Genomic DNA, 16,012 nt, shown 5'->3' with positions numbered 1-16,012 from the left:
ATCCAACCAAGCAGACAGTGAGCCTGAGGGACCTGCAGGCTCCTCTGGGGCAGCTTTTCCCCCTGTGTGCCCCTTGGCACCCTGACGGGGACACCTGTGCTCTGCGCTGTGCCTCCATTTCCTGCCCTTTGTCTTTTTGTCCCCAGCCTAGTTAAGCCTCATCTCCTGTTGCTTCATTTTGCTCAACAGTTTCATTTGGGCGTTCTTAAGCTCTCACAGACATGTACTTTTGGAGTACTGATGAGTGTATTCAGAGGTTAAATTGGCCTTTGTGTGTTATAATCCCTCTCTTCTCTTTCAGGGTTTGATGGAGGAAAATTGAAGCGCTGTTTATTATTACACAGTGGGGGAGGAGGAGCAGGCTAGTAATTTGGGGGTAGGAAAAGGGCAGACACATAGTTATTTCTTCTACTCCAGTGATATCTGACAGGAGGAAAAACATAGCCGCTCTTACAAGGGAGAGTCGAAGGCCCATCGATACATACATGCGTTAATATGCCTGAATTAGTGTAGCTGTATAGCTATAAGTGAAAATAATATTGTGTCTGTTTTGAGTTTGCTACTTCTTGGGTCTCAATTCATAAGCTTTAGTGCCTGTTTTAGACTCATCCCTTGCAATGACCACCTGTAACTTGGCAGCCTGAGGAGCTTTGCCAAATATACCAGGACATCAAGTTAAACATCTTTTCTAGCCAAAATTGAGATCAAGTATATTTTTGGCTGACCAATTCTAATCTCAGACTTGTCTAAATCATTGAGAAATTACATGTTACATTTGTGGGGGGCTATAATAATATAATCATGGGCAATTAAATTAAATTGAGGGAGTGGGTGAAATTCTAGTGTTGTTTTTTTGCCCCATATTGTTTCTGTTTCAGGAATCCAAGTTGGAATTTGCTAACCATCAGTTTAGTATGTCCTTGTCAAATGCAGGGTGATAACAGGTTTGGAGAGGCAGATCCTGGGTGGAGGAAAGGCTCATAATGGTTGCTTAAAGTTGAGGCTTCAGGTATGAAAGCTTGGTTTTGTGTGTGATTTACATTGGGACTGAAAACAGGATGAGGAAGGAGGCTAGGTGTAGAATCCTGGAGTGTAGGCTAGGAATCGAGGAGAGAGCAGGGATCTGATGGGGTAGGTTTTGGAGTCTGGGAGTGGCTGGCAAGGGCCAGGTACTGCAGTGGGTAGTATGGTGGGTACCAGAGATCAGAGACTCAGGGAGGCTTCATCCCCTGGCGTGGAAGAAAATGAGCAAGGGTTACTTGAAGGATAAGCTTTGGATTTGTGATCATGAGTACTTATTAAAAGGAGGTGATAATCAGTAGTTAATGAGGATCCGTAGGCAGGGGGATGGAAGCCTGTCAGTTAGAGGGAGTTCACAGGGGATCTGAGGATAGGTGTGGACCCAGGTGTTTGGAGCAGTAGGTATTGTGGACTCCAGCTCCAGAGAGCGCTTCTCCCAACACAGTGGTGATTAGAGTCCCTTCCTTGCAGTTAAGGAGCTCCCAGTTCAGTGGAAGGCATATATACATACAGAGAATAATGTGTCATTGTGGTAAAGGTAATGGGAGAGGTTTTGCTGCAGGTGCTCTGGGAGTTGAAAGTAAGAGTGACTTACCACTTCCTACTCCGTCCAACCTAAACCCATTTCAGAGCCTTCTGTGACATGGACCCATCTACTACTTGCTCATCCTTACTTTTCATTAGTTTCTAGCCCATGTCCCCCCTCTTCCTGGCCCAGTCTCCTCTCCCAGTCTGTTACTTCCTTCTCATCCCACCCCTCATCCCTCATAATCTTTTTCAGCTTTGCACTTGTGTTTTCTTCATCAAATCCCCCTTGAATTGTAAGGGCATGATTCAATTCCTAAAAGCCTCCCTTGAACTTTCTCAGTAGCCAACATTTATTGAGAACAGTGTTTACAACACATCTGGCGTTTTGCATGCATGATCTCATAACGGGTGTTGTTTAAATCATTGCTGTACAACATAGGCACAGAGCAATTGGAACAGAGCCAGCTGTGGTGTGGGGCAGGCAGGGTCCCCAAGGTCACCTGCTGTCCTGGAGGTTATTCCTTTGGCAGTGAATTATAGAGAGGTCTTGGGGAAGTTTCATGGGGGGGACGGCATTCGGGAGGCTCAGGACAGCACCTATTTGCCATCTGCTGTGGAAGAATTTCAACAGTTTTATGATGGTAGCACCGCATTGATATCTACTAGCTGACTGTCAGGCTGCCCTTCAACAACCCCATCATTAACACCCTCTTCTTACACGTCAGGAAAATTTGTTTCAGAAACATCAATAACCTGCCAAAGTGACAGCTAGTCAGCCAGAATCAGACCTTGAACCCAAGCCTGTCTGACCCCAAAGAATGATGGAGAACTCTTTACTACCACGTCACTTAACACAACTAGTGGTCAGTCATTTACAGTCTTGGGTTCACCATTTCTTCTGGTCAAGTCTGTTTCTCTAGCTGTATGGCTCTCTAAAGACAGAGACCACATCTTTTCCATTGTCTTTATTCCCAGTGCCTTGTCTGGAATGGAGCATGTGGTAAATATCATTCATTCTTTTATTTATTCAGCAAACAGTGAACACTCAGGTACCGAGCTTTGTGTTAAGACATAAGCAGGGGATAAAAAGATATATAAGACAGGATAGTTACCCATAAGGAATCCACAATTTACTGGAAGGCATATATGTATACAGTCTTCCCTCAGTCTTCCCTGGGATTGGTCCCAGGACCAAAATCTTCGGATACTCAAGTCCCTTATGTAAAATGTTACAGTACAGTCAGTCCTCTGCTGATCCATCCGTGGTTGGTTGAAACCACAGTTGTGGAACCCTTGGATATGGAGGGCTGACTATATATATGCAAGCACACAGAGAAAAGTATAGTGCAATGTGATAAATACAATGATAGAAATTAGTGCCAGGCACATCTATTTGCATCTTTTTGACTATGTCAGCTGGATGAGGGTCATTTGGTAAGGGGATGTTTAGTTTTATAAGAAGCTGACAAACTATTTTCCAGTGACTCTACCATTTTGTATTCCTAGCAGCAGTGTGAGTTCCAGTAGCTCCTCATCCTCACCAGCACTTGGTAGTGTCAGTTTTTCTTGGTGCCTTTTAAATAGGAGTATAGTGGTTGCTTATTTTGGTTTTAATGTGAATTTTCTTAAAGAAAAATGTTGAGCATTTTTTCATATGCTAACTTGCCATTCATATATCTTCTTCGGTGAAATGTCTGTTTGGATCTTTCACCCATGTTTTTTAATTGGGTTATTGGCTTATTATTGATATGACTGATCTTGAACAACTTCCTTTTCAAGGATTTGTTAATTAGGTTTTCAGTGGCTTTTGATATAAACAGTTTGTAAAGTGCTTCAAAGAAGATGATCTAGGAGTGATTGCCAAGGAAAACTGAAATGGACTTTGATCCTGACTGGAGCACAAGTGGTGAGAATGACATTTAATGTGTGCTTTTCCTCAATGTGGTTTTGAAACAGGAAGATAGAGAAAAGGGAGAGAGAGAAATAAGCCAGAAAGCACAGGAGGGGCTTTGATCTTCAGTCTAAAAAGGAAAACAGGGATTTGTTCAGTTGCCAGTGGAAGCTGGGAGGGTTAGAAATGCCAAAGGGATGGTTTACTCTGATGAGAAAAGCAATTGCACAACAACAAGAAGAAATGCAAGGAGGCTGTTAGATGCTCATCCTTTTCAGCCCAGTACTGGATGAGGCAAGGCCAGTGGGAGGTCGATACCACTGGGCGGTGACCTCAAATTATTTCTGTAACCCTGGAGTCATCTAAGCAGATATCCAATACTTCGAGGAAGGGTAAGAATGCCTTAATCTGTGCCTCGATATTGACATGATGTATGTAGTTTCAACATCTATACTGGTAATTGTTTTTCCTTAAAAAAAAAAAACCCCACCAATTTATTATTTGGCTTATTACATAAAAATTTCTGGGAAGGAGTCTGTACAGCTGAAACTCTCCCTTTCTGTCACCTGACTTGCAGGCCCTTTGGCATTGGGAGAACCAACCAGGCGGCCTCTTCTACTTTTACTGGGGTTCAAGGCCTTTGGGGCATCTGACTCCCCCCTTTCCCTTGGCATTGTCCTACACTTTTGTGTATGAGTATTTTTATGGGGATAGTTACATAGCTTTCCTCAGCCTCAAAGAGGCCTCTGATCCCCAAATAGCTGTGAAGCACTGCCCTAGAGGGCGTGCTTGGCAAATTCACTGTAGTGATGGCCCAGCAGACATTCTGTGTCTCAACTTGAAAACCTTATGGCAGGAAGTCCTGCGTCAGTTGAAATTAGGTGTACATTCAAGTAGTGGGATTGAGCCTAGAGTCTTTTTAGCTGTTGTATAGGCAGCTTTGATTCTCTTCCCGACATAATTAACAATTGGCCAAGAAAACTTTTTTTAACTTAATAAAAGTAGTACCCCAGATAATGTGTGTTCCTGGTTATATAGCTATAATTACAGAAACTATATTTTTGTGTTTAATAAAAAATCAACCCAACTTACAGGGTGACCCTAACTTATGCACTGTACCATGCTGTATATTGGAGAAGACAAGACAGTGTACATTACGATCTTTTTGAGAAGACAAGAGATCTACAAGCAGAGCATGAAGCCTAAGGGGTTGTGTTAGGAGGAGAATGGTAGGCTGGGTGGCAGAGGCTTTAGCTACGGCTGGATGGTTGGGTGGTAGTCCAGAGGCTGAAAGTAGAGGAAATGGCATTTTAGTTGGGGAAAAATGTGTAAGCACTTGCTCAGGGGAGGAAATTTAGGGAGAAAATGGTCTGAGCCTGTTTCACATGGAGTATTCCTATTAGGGGAATCAGATGCAAGCAAGGTTGAGAATATGACATAAATGAAATGACATTTTGGGAAAACCTGGTTGGGGGGTCATGTGTTGTAGAGACGAAAAGGGGGTTAAGGTCAGATGATTCTGACTCAGACTCCATGTTCAGAGTATTTATTTATACTTTGTTTTCTAGAAGATCTTTTTAAATGTTCCAAAGGAAGAGTGCTTGGACCTCTTATTAAATAGAGTTGTTAAAGGAAAAAACTTAAAAAAAAAAAAAAAAAAAAACCTATGTGGGATAAACCCAGCACTATGGCTCTGAATAAGGTAAGATCCACAGTGCTGTTACCTGGCACCATTTTGGAGTGGTAGATTCCAGAGGTCTCTTGTTAAGAGAACAAAAGGGCCATCAGGAGTTTGGAAGCTGAGGATTTCACGTGGAATTGTCTTGGTGGAAAGAGGCTAAGAGCATTTATTTAGTACGAGGAGGTGTATGACCATAATTGAACCCATTCTTTACGGTGCAGCCAAGTACTGGCAGGAAAGACAGAACCAGAACCATGACGGGATTCTGGGAGTGCAGTACAGACGCTCCAGGTTTCTTCCGGAGAACAGTGTTGTTGGCCTCTACTAGAAGAGCAAAACAAGCTGGGTTAGAAGTGGTTGCAACAGTTAAATGTTTGCCTGGCACAGTGATATCTACAACAGCTCTTTCCAAGGTCTGAGGTGCGAGTACCTCACTTGTGTAAGACTTTCCATTAGGATGCAAGAAAAAAAAGTAGACATTCTACTTATACATACTTGTATCTAAAAATAGGAATTAAACTTTACTGATAAGCAGCATACAGACTGACCCTGATGCCTTCATGTGGTCCAAATGCCAGAAGGTCAGTGGCAGGGCGTGCAGTCTGAGCATTTCAAGGGAAGAGTGTACATTCTGCCCACAAGTGGGCTGACTTCCTTGATAGAAGTTTATCTCTACCCAACTGAAAAGATTTACAGATTATACCATTTTAAAAGGCCAAAAAAAAAAAATCTTACTGCACTTTATAACGATATGGGGTGGTGATCATTGTAATCTTCTGTACCACAATTGGTAACTGGAGCAAATTACTTAAAGGAGAGTTGTTGAATGTGGATTAACAATTTTTCTTGCAGAGACGGGCATTTCAAAATTGCTGGCCTTTTACGTAGTGCGTGGCTATGGTATTACTGACCTGCAAATACTTAATTGTGGAGAGAACATTGATAAAATAAGTATATGGAAATACTTCCATTGTTAGGTGATTTTCATTGGTGAAAACGGTAGTTGTGTTTATGTATAAAACTCATATCTAAACACTTAACCCTTGGAAACAAACCAAAATCTTCCAAAGGTTTTCAAACTGAATTAAAACATCTTCCAATTAGTTTGCAAGACCAATAGAGTGACGGGAAAAAAGAAAGCTACTAATTTTATTTTTTGTTTTTAAGGCTTTGAGTAATTAGTGTATGAGACTGAAACATGAGGTTTTTGGAAGCACGTTTCTTTCTGGGCCTGTCTTTGTCAGGTGTCTATTTTAGCTAAACCAGACCCTGGAGCTGAATATTGAAATACATTGAACTTAGACCTTTGAGTTGCTCTATCGGAAAAGTGTTAAACCAAGATTTAAAAAATGAAGCAGATGGTCACGTTGCAGTCACTGAAATGTTTTTGGTGAGAACAAAAAAGATAAAATCGTTTTTTAAATTCTTAACTTCATCTTTATCTCAGCTTTCCAGATTTGTATTTGATATATAATGTACATATTAATGCAGTAAACGTGTATATAATTTGTAAATAACCATATATTGGGGGTTAGGCTAAACTTTATTTCTGATGTAGTACATGATCATAAAAGTTGGTAGGCCATTGGCATACAAAAGGAAATGTGCTGGAACTTATTTACAAAATCATCCTGGTCTCAGAGACTGAAAAATCCCTGAAACACCCCTCAGTCTTTCCTGCACTGGGAAAGGTGGCAGCAGTGACAGGAGAGGGGGAAGAGGAAGGAGAGAAGGCCATGCCCCGTAGATTGAGTGGGGCCCTTGCTTATCTGAGAGTCCGGGAGGTGTAGGCTGGACTGCGGAGAAGGAGGGGGTCTTTTACTGAAGGAGACAGGGCTGTGCCCTGCTGGCAAGGCTCTGGCAGCTGGGAGGGAAGGAGGGAAAGCCTTGCAGAGGTTCTGTGAGGCCTGTTAATGCCATCTCTGGTAGCGACAGTTTTGATGGCGAATTCTGCCTTCACGATAGCACTGTCCGGTAGTAATATGATGTGAGCCACGTATGTAATTTTAAGTTTCCTAGTAGCCACATTAAAAAGCAAAAAGATGAAATTGTTCAGTAATACACTTTGTGTAGCCCCATATATCTAAAACTTTATTTCATGTAATCAATAGAGAATGAGATCTTACAGCAGCTTTTCTACGTTAAGTCTTGAAAACCAGTGTGTAGTTTTACACTTTTCACCTCAGTCTGAACTAGCCCCATTTTGAGGGCTTGATAGACCGAGTTAATGCAGCTTTAAAACAAACACAATCAGAAACCTTACTGCGAAGCTAGAAGTGGAGATCATCTAACCTCGTGGGCTTATATACCTGGCTGGATTCAGGATCTTCAACTACCACCATTTAAAAAAAAAATTGGAGTCCTATATATTTTTAAAGAATATATAATCATCAACTGACTTACACATTTTGATAGCCAACATATAGGTGAGTTGTGTACTGTTTCTGGAATCAATTTTTTCCAGACAGAGACCGAGATGCTACTACTTACCTTTTGACAGCCACTCGAAGAATAGAAGTTATTCTATGTATAAGATCATGCAGATATCTTTGAACCTGTGTTGTCACCTGAATGTCCTAAAAGTGGGGTGTGAGAGCTTTGGTCTAGGGAAAAATCTCTGGATTTAGAACTCTTGGATCAGGTTTCTTCTTTGCCTCATCCTAGCTTTATAATCTGGGCAAGTTATTGAACCTTTTGATGAAGTTTCTTCAGCCAGAAGATGAGCACGGTCACTTCAGTCTTACTGTGAAGTTCAGTGAGTTAAGGCAGGGAAAGTGCTGTGAAAGCAGGTAGGTAATCGCCTTCATCCCACCTATGGTGGTCCTGCTTTTGCTGAAATTGAGAATTCTCTGGATGTACCTGTCAATATATCAGCATTGCCTCAGAGCAGGGTTTTGCTTGTGATGGCTCACTTGCACTTAGGGCTACTCTTGGGTTCCCAGAGCTGGTGTCGCCAAGTTTTATGATCTGTGTGAAGCTGCTGGGGGTCTGCAGCCTTGGCCTCCTGCATGGTGTGTCATGGGCTTGGGGATACTGGTGATTTCTAATCAAAAGCCGGCTGATTTCTGTTCCCACACCTTGTTCGTTCTGCTAGGCTTACAAGCATCTCAGTCCTAGTAGGCCTGTCAACTCTCCCCGGGAAATGTTGAACCCAAAGACATGGGCACATACGTTCATTTTCTTTTTAAATGAATACAGCCCTTTGCAGTTTTATTGGAATACCGATCCATGGTTTGCACAAGCTGTTTGAATTTTAAACAGATGTGTTTGAAGCTGGGAGTCAGCTTTGCATATCTCAGTCCAGTTTTATAGTCATTGACTTTTAGGGTTTCAGCCTGGTCTCATGCCTGTGCCTCAGGCGGACAAGCTCATGTGGCATTCCATGTGTTTTTTTGTCCAGAGCCATGACACTTCAGCCAGGACCAAGGCAGCTTTCTGGCTCTCCAGTGGAAGGCCATGTCATATGACCGTTGTTGTGGGAAATAACCATGAGCGCTCATAATCCAAATTTTACTGATGGCCAGATATATGCATGTGTGGTATTTGGAAAGCTTTAGGTGAAAACATTTTTAATGGTGCACTGATTCTTTGGAAGAGGTGTCTGCTAATGTTCATTAAATTGTGAACCATTTTTAATGTTCATATCTAGCTAAGATTAAATTAGGTTCTCTAGACATATTTAAACATTTTCTATCCAAAACTGAATGGGAACATGTTGGACAAAACAAAGAAACTCCTTTATTGAAATCTAGGAGAAATGTATTTTAGAAAAACCCAAATAGTCAGTGTCTGGTATTATGTATGAGTCTAGGGACCTGATTTACTATTTGGCAACCATGCTTTTTATTGACAATAAACTTACATTGTCTAAAAGAAAAACACGTAGAGCCAAGATACAGGACAAAGCAGAGACTGAGATGCTAAGGGAAATAGGTTTATCGAGGAGTCTTTAACAATAAATGGTTTTATTTTTCATTATTGCCATTTTAGAACTATGCTTTGTTAAAATCTACCATCTTGGTCAGAGTCCATGATTTTTGGGTCTATTTCAGTTTTAAAATTCCAATCCCAAGCTAGACTAAAAAATTCTCCTTCTCTTTCAGTCTCTGTTGAGAGTTGGGGCTAGGTTGATGGAAGAAGGAAGTGGTGCATGGTCTACTTTCGGTCCTCTGAGGTTTGGGGCAGGGTGGAGGGATGGGTAAGGAATGAGTGTCCATTGGTGGTATCTGTGAGTAACCACCTTTAGTAGGATACTAAGCAAGGAAGCTTAAGCTATCTTTACATTAATGAGGATAGACCAAGTTTCGCTGTAATAACAAATACAATCTCAATAGCTTAACACATTCATGTCATAGTCCAATGTGGCACTTGTGGCTCACCATGCTGGCTCTTCTCCAATAGTGAATCAAAGGCCCAGTTGCTTCCACTCTGCAGCCCCTCATCTTGTAGTTCTTTGCTTCCAACTCTGAGTTCAGGAGAGAGAGCTTAGAGACTCATACCCACGTTTTTTTCCCCCCACCCACGTAACATCTTTTTAAAGATAGTATTAACATGCCACACAATTCACCAGTTTTAAAGTGTACAACTCATTCGGTTTAGTATATTGTTATCTCACACCCACTCTTACTTGTCTATAACTAGAATTCGAGAGTTATTTCCACTCACATGTCCATTGGGGAGAACTTACTAGGTCCTGACCTAACTTCAAGGAAGGCTGGGAAATGTAGTCCCTCTAGGTACCCAGGAGGAAGAAAACACTACGGCAAACACAGAACGTTGTCACCGCCCTGCGCATTTTCTGTGATTGTCCACTTGACTCATGGGATGGGCACTCTTCTTTGCCCTACAGTTGACAGAAGGGCAGGCTGTTCGTCTCACAGCTCACCTCTCCATTCACTGGGTTCTCCACTTTTCTCACCTGTGCAGACAGGCAGGAAAGGTGGCACAGATCACTCAGTGCATCGCCTAAGCAGATGTCTGACTAGGGCGCAAATGACAGACTCCTTGTGTTGTGGGAAATCTCAGATTACACACGAGGTTCAGTCTCAGTGTTCTCCCTTATTTGACTTTAAGGAAGATACTTTCTCCATGAGGTCATTGACTTGACAATTTTCTGCATTCCTTTCTCAGTCCTCCCTTTATAGTTCAGAACTGGAGTTAAAGGTGAGGAAGTCCAAGTACCTAGTAGATATCTCTGGCATTGGGGAGAGTTTTCCTTTATGGAAAATGGGAGGCTTTTCTTTATAATTCCATAAAATCGTGCGTTATCATGAAACAGTGCTTTAAAGCAACGAATGTATCTCAGAATTTTCTTTAGGGAATATCTTTGAGGTGTTAAGATGTTTATTTTATTCAGCATATTTCAAAATTCCTTGGATTATTGGCATATTTTTAAAAAATATATTTATTTATTTTGGCTGCGCCGGGTCTTAGTTGCGGCACGCGGACTTCTTAGTTGCGGCATGCATGTGGGATCTAGTTCCCTGACCAGGGATCAAACCTGGACCCCCTGGCATTGGGAGCATGGGGTCTTACCCACTGGACCACCAGGGAAGTCCCATATTTTAATTCAGTGAGTTTTTATGGAGTCTGAGTCACCATGTAAAACATTTGACTCTAAATGTTTAAAGAACATCTTGATTTATTAATATTAATAAACTGTAGTTGGAATAACTTTAGTTTTTCAGAGAGGTTGCAAGGATAATACTGGGAGTTCCCCTATCTTTCACCTAGTTTCTTCTAATGTTACATTTTGTATAATGATGGTACATTTGTGAAAACTAAAACTCACATTGGTATAGTGTTACAGACTGTATAGATTTCATTCTGACTGCACTAGTTTTTCCATTAATGTCCTTTTTCTGTTCCAGGACAGGATAACACTTCACACTCAGTTGTCACGTCTCCTTAATCTCCTGTAATTGACAGTTTTTCAGTCTTCCCTGGACACTTTAGAAAGTATTTTGTAGGATGTCTGTAAATTTGGGTTTATCAGTGCTTTCTTATGACTAGACTAGGATTATGGGTTTGGGAGAAGAATACTGCAAAGGTAAAGTGCCTTTTTCATCACATCGTATGAGAGTGTTTGAGAAAGGAACTTGAATTATCACTGGTGATATTTATCTTGACCACTTGGTTAAGGTATTGTCCGCCAGATTCTTCCACTGTAAAATTAATGTTTCCACATTTCATACTCTGTGCTTTGGAGGCAAATCACTGAATGCCATCCACACTCAAGGAAAGGAGAATTAAGCAGTCTCTCTGGAGGGGGAAGGGAGCAGGGACATATCTTCATACGTTATTTGTAAATCAAGGGTCTGTCCCTTCTTCCCCACTTAGTTATTCAATCATTTATTTATGTTAATTTGGCCTCATTTTATTCTTCCGGTTATATGATCATTATTTTGTTCAAATTATCCCACCTTTGGCCATTGGGAGCTCTTTCAACTTGATTCCTAGGTAAAGAGTTAGAAACCTAGAAATGTTTCTATCTTTGGATTCTAGTTACTTTGGCCTCAGTATACCTGGACTTCTCCACTTCCTCAAAGTGGTAACTGTTAAATGAGAAGTGTTTTACGGTGTTTCTAAAGTTCTTGGAGACCAGTAATAACTATCTACAAGGAAGTATATAGAAATTTGCCAATATTTATGAAAGTAGGAAGAATTTAGTAGTGGAATTATATTTAGCATTAAAAGCTATTATTTGAAAGAGATTAATGCCTGCAAAAGACCATTGATTATAGAGTCTTAGAGGCCTAGAGGAAATTGGAAATGAACTTAACCTACCTCCATTACAGATGAGAAACTAAATCTTCCAAAGTGTGATTTGCCTAAGCAAAGCCAGAAATAAAACAACTCGAATAACTTTTAAACCTAGTTCTTCCCATTAAATCAAGCATTTTTTTCAAGAATGTGAATGTTCTGGAATATTTTTCTAGATATGGAATCATACATAGTTGCTGTATAATAAGTACACAAGATCAATTTTACATATCTGCATTTCAAGTTGATAATTTATTAATAGCACATTAAGAAGCAATTTTTATTGAATTTCATATTTTGATATGATTTTTAGCATAGAAAAGCAGTGTCAAGTTTTTTGGTTATACTTTTGATTCCAGAAACTCTGTTTAACTGGTAGTAATTCAATTGTTCCTATTTTTATTTTATGTTGAGAATGTCAGTTTAGTGTAAGTGTAGCAGGAGAAAAAGCATTTCCTTTTAAGCTCAGGAAGTGACATGACGTGTGCATTGAAATGACAGTGCTTCAAGGAGAAGATGGAAAATGCTGCCAGCTTGTTAATTTTACCTGTGGTTTACACAAATACAGGCATTTATCTTCTCACAGCCATACACAAATACAGGCATTTATCTTCTCACAGCCATACACAAATACAGGCATTTATCTTCTCACAGCCATACACATTCAAGGTCACTTGGAGTTATCCTTATAAGTGATCATCATTAATTTAAGTTTGCCTTTCAGGAGCTGAAGGATGATGTGAATTTCATCTTTAAAAGGCAGAATTAGGTAGTACAATGTTTAAGAAATGTCTTGCTTGTGCCCATAACAAGCCATACCATTATGTTGATGGATTTGCTACTTTGTGTCCTGTTAAGTATAAAATGTGACCATATATTTTGGATTCCAGGGTCTTTTCTGGTTTGTTGAGCACACTGGTGCTTAAGATGATTTAAATTAGTTTTAATGTACTTGGGTAACCAAGCGTACAGTGCTTTGAAGCCACTGGTGGAGAGAAAGAAGAGAGCTATTTCAGCCATCCCCAGTAATGAGACCCATAAATCAAAAGAATGAATGTGGAAACCTCAAGTGAGCCTTGGGATCTAATTTCAAACACCTTAAAGGGACTCCTTTTTTTGTTTAGACTTGCTAGGACCACAGTGCCCAGTGTACCGGTTGAACTGAAAAATCTAAATGTAAGACAGAGAACCTCTATAGGACTAAAACAGCTGAGCCAAACACTCTCACTCTTAGCCTTCAGATTTGAGAGGCTTGTGGTTAGGAAGTCTGGGTCTAAAGAGGTGGGAAATGTACAGGGATACATTCAGTTGGGGGTATTCACATGTTCATATACCAGATAGGTAAGGAAATCGTAAGATGATTTTGCAGGAGGGGAGAATGTTTTTCGTTCAGCATATAATTACAGTGGAGTTTTGAAACTAACTTGGGGGCAATAAAATAAGAGCATAAAAGCTTTTTCACCGAGACAGAGGAAAATGGTGTGAATTTCTGAATATAAATCAGACACATCTGGGCTTCCCTGGTGGTGCAGTGGTTAAGAATCTGCCTGCCAATGCAGGGAACACAGGTTCGAGCCCTGGTCTGGGAAGATCCCACATGCCGCGGAGCAACTAAGCTCATGCGCCACAACTACTGAGCCTGCGCATCTGGAGCCTGTGCTCCGCAACAGGAGAGCCAGCGACAGTGAGAGGCCCGCGCACCGCAATGAAGAGTGGGCCACGCTTGCCGCAACTGGAGAAAGCCCTCGCACAGAAATGAACACCCAACACAGCCAATAAATAACTAAATTTATAAAAAAAAAAAAAAAAATCAGACACATCCCTGAAAAATGGAGAAATGCCTTCAAGACTTCAGATACGTCTATGGCAAATATGAAGACAGTCTATTCCTAGACTTCTGGCAGGCAGACTGGCCTTTCATTCAGTTCTTTTAAAAAGAAAATAGGCAAGAGAAGTTTGGAAAAAGAGATCCAACTTCTTCTAGATGTTGGTTCAGGCAGTATTAGAAATTCTTCATAGTTCCTCTCTTGCAAGCTGACTTTGGACTGTGCACATAGGCCTATTTTTAAACTGCAGACTTTCACTCCCACATGCTTTACCCTTCTACTGTTCAAGTTCTAAAACCAGGGATTATTTAAGTTAGTTTACAGGCTGGTGCATGATGGGTTGAGAATTTGGGTTTCTGAAACTCTGCAAAGCAGGTTGAGAGGAAATAAATGTGGAGAGGCTAAATGACAGTTTAGTAATACAGATCTGTTTTCTTTTGACTTACCCCTTTTAAAGTTCACTAGTCCTAGAGCACACACAGATATTTAATTCTAATATCTGTAGGAATAAATGCATTCAGGGTAAGTGGATTTTAGTAACGTGTTGCTTTTGCTTCTTATTGGGAATAATTTAAGCACTAAGTATAATGGCACAATTATTTGGCATTAAGGTTTACATTTTAACTTGGGCTTGTGTGTAAATGATCTTGAGGGTCTGTGTGTGTGTGTGACTGTGATGTATGCAGAGGCAGGGCAGAGAGGGGAGGGAACTTTTACATGCCATTTGTAGCACTGAATTTAAAATTCAATTTTTTTTGTGGAAATGCGTTTCTGATGGATAAGACTGAAATATTTGTGGTCTTCAATAGCAAAGTGATCAGAGGGAGGATTATTTTCATTTTCAAAAAAGTTAGGTCAGAAAGGCTTCTGGTTTTCAAGTTAAAATATAGTGTTTATATTTTTAAAAAACTCATGTTTTACAGCAGCTGGAATTGTGTGTGGCAGCTTTTTTAAAAATAAAAATGATATTTTTATGATTTTTTTCTGAAATGGCTCTTGGAGACAGTTGAACAAATGAAAACTGAAAATGAATTGTAGCCAAGTACTTGATTACATTAGATCGTATAACTAACAAGGGGCTTTTTGCCTGGTACTGAGATGGAGGAACTACTAGTTTGGGTTGGCATGTTCCTTTCACTTTGATTACTTTGTCCCTAATTATTCCCCATAGTGGTTATGGAGTATAATTTAGTCTATATTTATGAATAATTTCATTTTCCTAGCAAATCTCATAGTGGTTTTTCTACCTTGTAACTACAGTGTTCATCCATCAATCCATCCTGGTTTCTTGATGCTTTTCAGATTAAGATGCTACATCATCAGTATGTTTTTACCTGTAAATGCTTTAGCATACGTATCACTAAGTAGAGGTCAATATTTGCTTATCACTTAAATGTAAATTTTACATGCACTGAAAAGCACAATTCTTACATATGCCCTTTGAATTTTGAGAAATGTATACATGTTACCTAGGAGGTCTCTTCATGCCTTTACCCACTTAATCCTACCCCAGAGAAAACTGCTCTTCTGCTCTTTTCATTATTAGTCTTCCCTATTCTAAGACTTTGTATAAATGGAATCATACAGTGTATACCTTTTTTATAAGGCTTCTTTTACTCTCTGTACTGTTTTTGAGATTCATTCATACTATCATCTGAATAAGTAGTTCATTCCTTTTCATTGTTGAGTAGTATTCCTTTGTATAATCCACCAGTTTGTTTATCCATTCATCTGTTGAATACCAAGGGATTGTTTCTAGTCTTTGTGTGGACATATGCTTTCACTTCTGTTGGGTGAACACCTAAGAGTGGAATTGCCGTGTAGTAAGGTAGGTGTTTGGTTAGGTTGGTAAGAAACTGTCAGACCTTTTTCTAAAGTGATTTTACTATTTGACTCTCCCACTAAGAGTGGATGAGAGAGTTCTGGCTGCTCCATATCTGTGCCAACATATGATATTGTCAGTCTTTTGAATATTTATCTTCCTTAGGAGTGTATCGTGGTATCTCACTGTGTTTTTCATTTGCATTTCCTTGATGACTAATGATGGTGAATGGTTTTTAGTGCACACATTGGCCATCTGTATATTTTCCTTAGTGAAATGTCTGTTCAATATTTTGCCCATTTGTTTACTGGGTTTTTCCCTTATTGAGTTGTAATTATTTACATATCTTGGATATCAGTCTTTTGTCACACATACACTGCATTTTTTCTTCCCATCTGTGGCTAGTCTGTTAATTTTCAAAATGTCTTTGAGCAGGAGTTGTTTATTTTGAAGTCTAATTCATCTGTTTTTATGTGGTTGAT

At 40.1% G+C, this 16,012-nt stretch overlaps 1 protein-coding gene across 1 annotated transcript in view; it reads left to right on the top strand.

Annotated features, from left to right (window-relative positions):
• LTBP1 (latent transforming growth factor beta binding protein 1) overlaps positions 1-16,012 on the top strand; it is a 437,031-nt gene that overhangs the window by 79,113 nt on the left and 341,906 nt on the right. The window lies entirely within an intron of this gene.

This window comes from Lipotes vexillifer, unplaced genomic scaffold (genome assembly GCF_000442215.2).
Source record: "Lipotes vexillifer unplaced genomic scaffold, Lipotes_vexillifer_v1.1 scaffold776, whole genome shotgun sequence".
Taxonomy (NCBI): domain Eukaryota; kingdom Metazoa; phylum Chordata; class Mammalia; order Artiodactyla; family Lipotidae; genus Lipotes; species Lipotes vexillifer.
This window is presented reverse-complemented; position numbering and strand designations above follow the sequence as displayed.